Source organism: Oryctolagus cuniculus, chromosome 3 (genome assembly GCF_051225735.1).
Source record: "Oryctolagus cuniculus isolate XC-2025 breed Fujian yellow rabbit chromosome 3, ASM5122573v1, whole genome shotgun sequence".
NCBI lineage: Eukaryota > Metazoa > Chordata > Mammalia > Lagomorpha > Leporidae > Oryctolagus > Oryctolagus cuniculus.
The window spans coordinates 71,912,418-71,923,675 of NC_142869.1; the positions used below are offsets into that span (position 1 = coordinate 71,912,418).

General features: G+C 40.7%; 1 long non-coding RNA gene across 1 annotated transcript in view; it reads left to right on the forward strand.

Annotated features, from left to right (window-relative positions):
- The window catches only part of LOC103348770 (uncharacterized), an 85,719-nt gene that overhangs the window by 17,432 nt on the left and 57,029 nt on the right, over nt 1-11,258 (forward strand). The gene's annotated exons all lie outside the window — the stretch shown is intronic.

Consider the following 11,258-nt stretch of genomic DNA (forward strand, 5'->3'; position numbering starts at 1 on the left):
GCAGAGAGCTGGACTGGAAGAGGAGCAACCAGGACCAGAACTGGCACTCATATGGGATGCTGGCGCTGCAGGCAGAGGATTAACCAAATGAGCCACGGTGCTGGCCCTGCTGATAAGTTCTTGAAACAAGTAACAGCAGTGACAACTCACAGCAACAAAAAAGGAAAAAGAAAGAAAATAGGGGGGAAAATGGAAAGGAGAAAAAAAGGAAAGAAGAAAAATTTTTAAATCTCAGAAAATTTCAGGGCTCTGGGGAATTCCACATAAGTGATTTGATTATTTCACCATAAATGAAAAAACTGTTTGAATAGAATATTTTTAAACATAGGAAAACAATATATTTTATATGCATATGTTGCTCAAAAATCACACATCATTCTTGTGCACAATTATGATTGGGTAGGAAGACTTATGTTAGATAAGTAAAGTCTTTGTTTTCATAGAACCAGAATCAAAATTCAGAAAAGTACTCTCTAAGATTCAGACCTTTATAATAAAGTGCAGAGTTCTGAGCATGGGCTTTGGATGGCACCAGCCTGGGTATCACCTTGGACAAATTGCCTACCTGTCTGTGACTTCATTTCTCTGTCTCCAAGAAGAATTCCTGACTGAGATGTGGTTACAGTTAGAGAAATCATTCATGTAGTATACAGCAAGATGTATTAAGAATCTCACATTTACTAAGTATCAAATAACCATTACTATTTTTTTTTTGACAGGCAGAGTGGACAGTGAGAGAGAGAGAGACAGAGAGGAAGGTCTTCCTTTGCCCTTGGTTCACCCTCCAATGGCCACCGCGGCCAGCGCGCTGCGGCCGGCGCACTGCGCTGATCCAATGGCAGGAGCCAGGTACTTCTCCTGGTCTTCCATGGGGTGCAGGGCACAAGGACTTGGGCCATCCTCCACTGCACTCCCGGGCCACAGCAGAGAGCTGGCCTGGAAGAGGGGCAACCGGGACAGAATCTGGCGCCCCGACAGGGACTGGAACCCGGTGTGCCGGCGCCACAAGGCGGAGGATTAGCCTAGTGAGCCGCGGCGCCCGCCACCATTACTATTATTTTCCCATTAAACCAGTGATAATACAGGTTGTTTGGATATCTGATTCATAACCTAGGCACCACCATTCATTGGGTGGTATCCTATTCAAGTTATAGTCTGCATACCTAACTGTAAGAAATAATTGCATAGGGTTGAAAGTAAATCTTAGATCTATGTATGGGTTTAGATTTTTTTTTCCAGAATTTATACCATGTGTCAATAACAGAATTTTTCCATCTTGAACTTCTCAAAAAGAACTGAAGTGGAACAGTGTAGGGCAGCTGCTGGTTGTAGAAAGTGACAGAATGCTATACTGCCCATGCCTAACCTATTTCAGGTGGAGTGTTACTTCCAGGTGCCAGTGAAACGACTTTGATGTGGTTCTTTCTTGGATAGGTACTGTCTGCAAAAGGAGCTTGGAAACTCTGCTAAGACAGAATCTGCACTAAAGCTCTCTTTTAGTGTCTAATCTGCTAAGATGGAAATTAGTCATACTTTATTTTTAAACATGAATCACAGAGTTGAGGAAGAATATTAGTCTTATGACTGTCAACAAAATTCTTATTTTTCAATATGTGAAAATTCACAAAGGTAGAAGGAAGGATGATGGGAGGGAAAGAGAGAGGAAGGGAATAAAATTATATTCTTAGAATTTTATCTACAAAGCACACTGAATCTGTTAAAATTTAAAGAGTAAAATAAAATAAAAATGCACACAACTCTTGGCTGACTTTGTCCTTAAATCTGTGGCTTAAATAACTTCTCAGTAACTTCTAAAATCTAATCTAAATATCAAAGTTTTTCATTTTGAGAATGTTAACCTGTTTCCTCCTCTGCAATGGGACTGTGATCTCTTGTGTTTTTGAGAATATTGGGATTAATATTATGGAGAATAGCCAACATTAATCATTTTTCTTAGTTTACTAGAAATCTTCTTCTTTAAATTGGTCTGGGTTGCCCACAACCCAGTTTCTGGAAAGAGTTTAAATAAAGGAGATTCTGTTCAACCTTGATGGCTTAGACATATCCTGCCTGGAGGCTGCGAAATGGAGTGCATGCTTTCTGATGCTCTCTTTGTGTTGTGACGCCTGGTTTCATAGATGGCTTGTCACAGAGACCAACTCTTTTAACACTGTTTCTGAACCAACAAATCAGGGGACATCACCATGGCAACACTGAGCAGTCTTTGGCAAGGCTAAGAGTGAAACTGGAGCAAGGGAGGAAGTCCTCAAAGCCTTAAGAGAGTTATAGGAATTCAGTTGAATGGATACAAATAGTACAACTAATGTGGTGGGCAAGTTTGATCTTAATATATTGCTCTTTTGTTGGAAAAGCTAATACAGGCCGGCACCGTGGCTCACTAGGCTAATCCTCCGCCTTGCGGCGCCGGCACACCGGGTTCTAATCCCGGTTGGGGCGCCGGATTCTGTCCCGGTTGCCCCTCTTCCAGGCCAGCTCTCTGCTGTGGCCAGGGAGTGCAGTGGAGGATGGCCCAAGTGCTTGGGCCCTGCACCCCATGGGAGACCAGGAAAAGCACCTGGCTCCTGGCTCCCGCCATCGGATCAGCGTGGTGCGCCGGCCATTGGAGGGTGAACCAAGGGCAAAGGAAGACCTTTCTCTCTGTCTCTCTCGCTCACTGTCCACTCTGCCTGTCAAAAAAAAAAAAAAAAAAAAAAAAAAAAAGCTAATACAGGCTGATTTCTGTGTTCATTCAGTGCAGTTACTGATCACTACTCTGTGTGCTAGCAAGGAATAAGGAAATAGAAGGCTAAGCAAAGAATCACAGCTTCTGACTTCATGGAGCATAAAATCTTATACAGTCTACCAATATTAACTAATACATAATTACAGACTGGTATGGAAATTGTATGTGGAGACTGCTCTGAAGTAAACTATGGAGCATAGTGAGAGTATACAAGATAGAAACAACTTAGAATAAAAACATGGTAGTCAGAATTTGGAATTGCTTGAGCTTGCTGAAGAAGTGGTTGACATCTGTTGGCTGAAGAAACAAGATGATCTAGGGGAATGGAACTTTCTGGGGAAAGCCATGGGAAAAGGCTCTAAAGTGGCAAAGCAAGGAGGATGGCTGCCCAAAATGAGACTAATGAGGCGTGCTGGAGCTATATGGGTTATGTCATACATTTTAATCTTTAGCCAAAGTATGAAGGGAACACATTGAAGGGTTGAAGAAATTAGTGATGAGGAGAGTAGAATTACTGGATTTCACTTCTGAACAGTTCTGATTGCCATGAGAAGAAATCACTGATGGTGTATAGTGGTGAATTTTCCATAGTTGGGGCATGGAAAGAAGTAGACAGACTGGAGATCTCTTTGCAAGGTTGTGTTGGCCTGGGGAAAGGGTTGAGGATAGGGGAGATAAAAATCCAGATTTGAATGTATTGTGGAGGCCCAGAGAGAGCTACAGAGGACACAGCAGGATTTTTGGATTGGACCAGAGGGAACATTCCAAGGGTTCTCATGGCCCTTCTAAACTAAATGAGGAAGGGTCCTCCAAGCTAGATGTGGCAGAAGACAGTGTCTCAGTTGATCTTGGCCATGGATTCTGGAGAAGCTCCTGTGAGACATCCTGAGTATTGGCTTTAGCCTTTGAATGTATTAAGCTCTATGAGGGAAGGAATAATATCCCTATTTGAGGTCAGTGCTTAGAAGAATGTCTAGTACATAATGTTTCTGCAGACATTTTATTTGTTTACTCATTCACTGATTCATTCATTCATTTTAGAGGCAGAAAGAGAGTGCATTCCCATCTGCTAGTTTACCCCTCAAATGCCTGCAATGGCTGGTGCTGGCTGGACAAAAGCCAGGAGTGGGGGACTTCACATCTAGATCTGTAACTTGGTTGATAGGGACTCAGATACTTGAACCATCACCTGATACTTCTAAGGGTTTGCATTGAGGGGAAGCTGGAATCAGCAGCTGGAGCTGGCTGTTAACTCAGGCATTCCAGTGTGGGACATGGGTATCCTAACTGATGTCTTAATCACTAGACTAAACATCCACCTCTATTTTCCTGAATATTTATAGATAAAAGTTGTTTTTCCAGGATCACAGAGGATAAGAAGTGATGACAAATTGGAGAATTGTTTAGGAACCTGTCCTTGAGATGCCTGATGTGGTGTCCCTCCCTTCTTCCCTCCTTCCTGCTCCTTTGCAAGTCTGTGCCTTTGTTATACCTCAAACATTGTACCTTCTCATTGGTTTAAAAAACTTTTGAAGTCACTTAGGTAGATGTGTTTCTTTTTCTTTTTCTTTTTTTTTTTTTTTTTGACAGGAAGAGTCAGACAGTGAGAGATAGAGACAGAGAGAAAGGTCTTCCTTCCATTGGTTCACCCCCCAAATGGCCGCTATGGCCGGTGCACTGTGCCGATCTGAAGCCAGGAGCCAGGTGCTTCTTCCTGGTCTCCCATGCGGGTGCAGGGCCCAAGCACTTTGGGCTATCCTCCACTACCTTTCCGGGCCACAGCAGAGAGCTGTACTGGAAGAGGAGTAACTGGGACAGAACCAGTGCCCCAACCGGGACTAGAACCTGGAGTACTGGCGCCGCAGGCGGAGAATTAGCCTCGTGAGCTGCGGCACCTGCCTAGGTGGATGTGTTTTTTAAAAAATATTTATTTATTTATTTAAAAGAGTTACACACAGAAGGAGAGGCAGAAAGAAAGAGAGGTCTTCCATCCGCTGGTTCACTCCCCAACTGGCCGCAATGGCTGGAGCTGCGCTGATCCAACACCGGGAGCCAGGAGCTTCTTGGGTCTTCCTATGCAGATACGGGGGGCCAAGGAGTTGGGTCATTTTCTGCTGCCTTCCCAGGCCATAGCAGAGAGCTGGATCAGAAGTGGAGCAGCCGGGTCTTGAATCGACACCATATGGGATGCCCGCATTGCAGGTGGTGGTTTTACTCGCTACGCCACAGCGCTGGCTCCGATGTGTTTGGTTTTATTCTGGAGTAACATAATGTTTGGAAGAGTTTGTTTTTAAAGATTTATTTATTTATTTATTTGAAAGAGTTGTATAGAGAAGGTGAGGGTTGGGGGAGACAGAGATCTTCCATCCACTGGTTCACTCCCCAAATGGGAACAGTTGGAGCTGGGCCAGTACAAAACCAGGATCCAGCAGCTTCTTCTGGGTCTCCTTTGTGGGTGCAGGGGCCCAACCACTTGGGCCATCTTTCACTGCCTTCCCAGATGCATTAGAGGGAGCTAGATTGGAAGTGGGGCAGCTGGGACTCAAACTGGCACTCATATGGGATGCCAATGCCACAGGCAGTGGCTTTACCCAGTATAGCATAGGCGGCATGGTTTTTTTTTTTTTTCCAGAAACCTTTTATTTAAGGAATACAAACTTCATACATTTCATAAATACATCTTCAGGAACATAATTCTTCCCACCATACCCTCCCTTCCACTCCTACTCCCATCCTTCTTCCTTCTCGCTCTCCTATTTTCATTCTTATTTTTTTGCTAAGATCTATTTTCAATTAACTTTATACACATATGATTAACTCTGTACTAAGTAAAGAGTTTGACAAATAGTAGAACAACAATAAATAAACAAATAAAAACTGTTACTCAACAGTCAAATAGGGCTGTTCAAAGTCATAACAACTCAAAGTATCAATTTTACTTCTATAGGCTACCTTTTAAGGTGCTCTATTAGTTGTCACAGATCAGGGTTTTTGTTTATGGTGTTTATCCTTTTGGGTCTGGCTTATTTCACTATGTATGATGTTTCCAGCTTCATCCATTTTGTTGCAACTGACTGGATTTCAATTATTTTACCACTGTGTAGTGTTCCACCATGTACATATCCTATAATTTCTTTATCCAGACTTCAGTTGATGGACATTTGGGCTGAATCCATCTCTTAGCTATTGTGAATTGAGCTGCAATAAACATGGGTGTACAGATAATTCTTTCATATGCTGATTTTAATTCCCTTGGGTAAATTCCCAGGTGTGGGATGGCTTGGTCATATGGTAAGTCTGTATTCAGATTTCTGAGGTATCTCCAAACCGTCTTCCACAGTGGCTATACCAGTTTACATAATCACCAGCAGTGGATTAGGATATCTTTTTCCCCACATCCTCGCTGGCATTTCTTGTTTGTTGATTTCTATATGAAATCTATTCTAACTGGAGTGAGGTGAAACCTCATTTTGGTTTTGATTTGCATTTTCTAATGGCTGATGATCCTGAGCATTTTTTCATGTGTCTGTTGGCCATTTGGATTTCCTCTTTAAAAAATGCCCTTTTAAAACTGGGTTGTTTGTTGTTTTCTTGAGCTCTTTATATATTTTGGTTAATAATCCTTTATCAGCTACATAACTTGCAAGTAATTTCTCCCATTTTATCGGTTGCCTCTTCATTTTGCTGAATGTTTCTTTTGTGGTATAGAAGCTTCTTAATTTGATGTAATCCCATTTGTCAATTTTGGCTTTGATTGTCTATGCCTCTGGGATCTTTTTCAAGAACTGGTTATCCATTCTGATATCTTGCAGCATTCTCTCAATATTTTCTAATAATTTGATGGTATCAAGTCATAGATTTAGGTCTTTAATCCATTTTGAGTGGATTTTTGTGTAAGGTATAAGGTAGGGGTCTTGCTTCATACTTTGCATGTGGAGATCCAGTTTTCCTGGAACCATTTGTTGAAGAGACTGTCCTTGCTCCAAGGATTGGTTTTAGCTTCTTAGTCAAGCATAAGTTGGTTGTAGATGTGTGGATTGATTTCTGGCATTTCTATTCTGTCCATCTGTTTTTGTACCAGTACCAGACTGTTTTGATTATAACTGCTCTGTGATATGTCTTGAAATCTGGTATTGTGATGCCTCCGTGTTTGTTGTTATATAGCATTGCTTTAGCTATTCAGGTCTCTTGTGTTTCCATATGAATTTCAGCATCATTATTTTCTATATATGAAAAGAATGTTGTTATTTTGATGGGTATCGTATTGAACCTGTAAATTGCTTAGGTAGTATGGACATTTTGATGATGTTGATTCTTCCAATCCATGAACTTGAAAGATTTTTCCATTTTTTTTCCTATGTCATCTTCTGTTTCTTTCTTTAGTTTTGTGATTCTCATCATAGGGATCTTTGACATTCTTGGTTAAATTTATTACAAGGTGTTTCATTTTTTTTTTGTCGCTATTGTCAATGGGATTGATCTTCAAAGTTCTTTCTTAGCCATGGCATTGTTTGTGTATACAAAGGCTATTGATTTTTGTGTGCTGATTTTAAATAATGCCACTTTACCAAACTCTTCTATGAGTTCCAATAGTCTCTTAATGGAGTCTTTTGGATCCCCTATGTATAGAATCATGTCATCTGCAAATAGGCATAGTTTTACTTCCTCCTTCCCAGTTTGTACCCCTTTGATTTCTTTTTCTTGCCTAATGGCTCTTGCTAAAACTTCCAGGACTATATTGAATACCAGTGGTGAGAGTGGGTATTCTTGTGTGGTTTTTGCCTTTCAGTGGGAATGCATTCAACTTTTTCCCTTTCAATAGGATGCTGGCTGTGAGCTTGTCATAAATTGCTTCATTGTATTGAAGCAATATGCTATATCCAATTCTATATCCAATTTGCTTAAAATTTTCATCATGATGTACAATTTGGGACATGCTCAATCGGACTTGCTCCAAATGGTGGAGTTAGAAACGTGCCAGGGGATTCCAATACAATCCCATCAGGATGGCATGTACCAATGCCATCTCACTAGTCCAAGTGATCAATTTCAGTTCACAGTTGATCACACTGATAGGTCTAAGAGCCAAAGGGATCACATAAACAAGACTAGTGTCTGCTAATACTAACTGATAGAATCAAAAAGGGAGAGAACGATCCAACATATGGGAAGTGGGATACACAGCAGACTCATAGAGTGGCAAATGTCCTAAATAGCACTCTGGCCTCAGAATCAGCCCTTAAGGCATTTGGATCTGGCTGAAGAGCCCATGAGAGTATTTTAGGCATGGAAAGACAAGACACTCTGGCAAAAAAAAAAAAAAAAAAAAAAAAACCAACAACAACACAACAACAACAACAACTAAATGAAAGATCTCTGTGAATGAGATCCCAGTGGAAAGAATGGGGCCATCAAAGAAGGGGGTACCTTACCTTTCTCTGAAGGGAGGAGAGAACTTCCACTTTGGCTATGACCCTGTCAGAATAAGATTGAAGTCGGCGAACCCAATAGGCTTCCATAGCCTTGGCAACTCATGACTAGAGCCTAGGGAGATTACTGACGCCATAAACAAGAGTGTCAAATTGTTAAGTCAACAACAGGAGTCACTGTATACTTACTCCTCATGTGGGATCTGTCCTTAATGTGTTGTGCAATGTGAAGTAATGCTATAACTAGTACTGAAACAGTATTTTACACTTTATGTTCTGTGTGGGTGCAAATTGATGAAATCTTTACTTAATATGCACTGAATCGATCTTCTGTATATAAAGATAATTGAAAATGAATCTTGATGTGAATGGAATGGGAGAGGGAGCAGGAGATGGGAGGGGTGTGAGTGGGAGGGAAGTTATGGGGGGGGGGAGCCAATGTAATCCATAAACTGTACTTTGGAAATTTATATTTGCTAAATAAAAAAAAAGAAAAAATTTTCATCATGAAAGGGTTTTATATTTTATCAGATGCTTTATCTGCATCTATTGAGATAACCATATGGTTTTTATTCTTCAGATTTTTTAAATATGTTGTATCACATTAATTAATTTGTGAAAGGAAATACCAGGGATAAATCCCACTTGGTCAGGGTGAGCAGTTTTTCTGATGTATTGATGGAGTTTGGGTTGATTCCCTCCCTTTCAATTGTTTTTACTAGCTTGAAAAGAATTGGAGTTAGTTTTTCTTTAAATGTCTGGTAGAATTCAGCAGTGAAACCATTTGATCCTGATCTTTGCTTTGATGGGAGGGACTTAATTACTGATTCAATTTCTGACTTGGTTATGTATCTGTTTAGGTTTTCTGTGTCTTCATGGCTCAATTTTTGTAGGTTGTATATGTCCAGGAATCTATCCATTTCTTCTAGGTTTCCTGATTTGGTGGTATATAGCTCTTTGTTGTAATTTCTGATGATTCTTTTTATTTCTGTGCTGTCTGCTGTTAATTTCCTTTTTCTTCTCTAATTTTATTGACTGAGGTTTTCTCCTTTTTTTTTTTTTCGGTCAGTTGGATCAATAGTGTGTTAGTTTTGTTTATTTTTTCAAAAACCAGCTCTTTGTTTTGCTGACCTTTTGTGTTTTGTTGTTTCAATTTTGTTGATTTCTTCTCTAATTTTAATTATTTCTTTTCTCCTACTATTTTTGGGTTGGTTTGCTGTCGTTTTTTTTGGGTCTTTGAAGTGCATTGATAGTTCATTTATTTGGTGCCTTTCCAATTTCTTGATTTAGGCACCAAAAACTATAAACTTTCCTCTTTTTTTTTTTTTTTTTTTTTTTTTGACAGGCAGAGTGGACAGTGAGAGAGAGAGACAGAGAGAAAGGTCTTCCTTTTGCCGTTGGTTCACCCTCCAATGGCCTCTGCAGCCAGAGCGCTGTGGCCGGCACACCGCGCTGATCCGAAGGCAGGAGTTAGGTACTTCTCTTGGTCTCCCATGGGGTGCAGGGTCCAAGCACCTGGGCCATCCTCCACTGCACTCCCTGGCCACAGCAGAGAGCTGGCCTGGAAGAGGGGCAACCGGGACAGAATCTGGCGCCCCGACCGGGACTAGAACCCAGCGTACTGGCGCCGCAAGGCGGAGGATTAGCCTAGTGAGCCGTGGCGCTGGCCCTAAACTCTCCCCTTAACACTGCTTTTTCTGTATCCCATAAGTTTTGATATGTTGTTTTGTTGTCTTCATTTGTTTCCAGAAATTTTCTGATTTCTCTTTTGAATTTTGCTATACCCATTGTTCATTTAGGAACATGTTGTTCAGTGTCCATGCATATTTATGTTCCTAAGATTCTTGAGTTGTTGATTTCTAGCTTCATTCCATTGTGGTCAGAGAAGATGCATGGTATGATTTCAGTTTTTTTTTTTTAATTTGCTGAGACTTGTTTTATGGCCTAGCATGTGGTCTATCCTTGAGAAAGTTCCATTCACTGCTGACAATGTGTGTTCTTCAAGTGTAGGATGAAAAGTTTGGTAGATATCTATTAGGTCCAATTGGTCTATAGTGTCAATTAACTCTGTTGTTTCCTTGCTGATTATCTGTCTGGTTGATCTGCCCATTGCTGAAAGTAGGGTATTAAATTACCCAATTACCATTGTATTGTAGTCTATGTCTCCTTTTATATCCATTAACATTTCTTTTATGTAGCCAGATGCCCTCTAATTAAGTGGATATACATTTATAATAGTAGTAGCTATTTGAAGGAATGAGTGAAGAACTCAGGTCATGAGAAAACAGGAAATAATGCCTTTAGATAAGTCTAAGAATGTGGCTGGAAGGGTTGGAAGTTCAGCAAGGGAGTTTCATTTAGATTCTAAAAATCTTGGCAGCCCTGAGAGGTCTGGAAAGTCAGGGAGCAGCATATCATGAATTCCAAAGCAGTACAGTGAGGTCCTGATCTGTAAAGTCGGCATGAGGAGGGGCCCCAGCAAACAATGGTTGTAAACCTGAGCTCCAAGGATAGGCTAACAGCAATCAGGAGAAACCAGAGAGTGACAGGGGAAATGCCTCTGTGGCTAGGACAGAGACGGAGATGACTTCACCTGTAGGTAGTACCAATAGTTTAACTAACTTTGCTGAGAATTCTTCTCTCATTCTTGCTCTGATTTTTTCATTTGGATGAAAAAAAGGATGAACATATGTTCCCTTAAAATTATGAACCTTATGGTGGTTTTATGCCAATGGCAGTTTGACTTTTCCTGTGTCAATATGTTACGAACTTGAAGGAAAAGAATTCCTTCATACACAGATGTTTCCAGAAAGATGAATGCAAGTGAACAGAATTACTCATACTTTTAAGAGACCATGACTTCAAGCAGCAGCTGTCAGATATTTTCTTCACAGTAAGCTTAGCATGTGTAAGTGCAATAGGTAATTTGTCTTGCTCTTTTACACCATATTATTTAAAAAAAAAAAAAGTGTTGAATCCTGCCACTCCAGGCTTACTCACATACAGATTGAACAAAACTACGTGAGTGGTATTGGCTGCTAGGATCTGGGGAAAGACCTGTTTAAGGAACTGTTTCTTTTGGATGG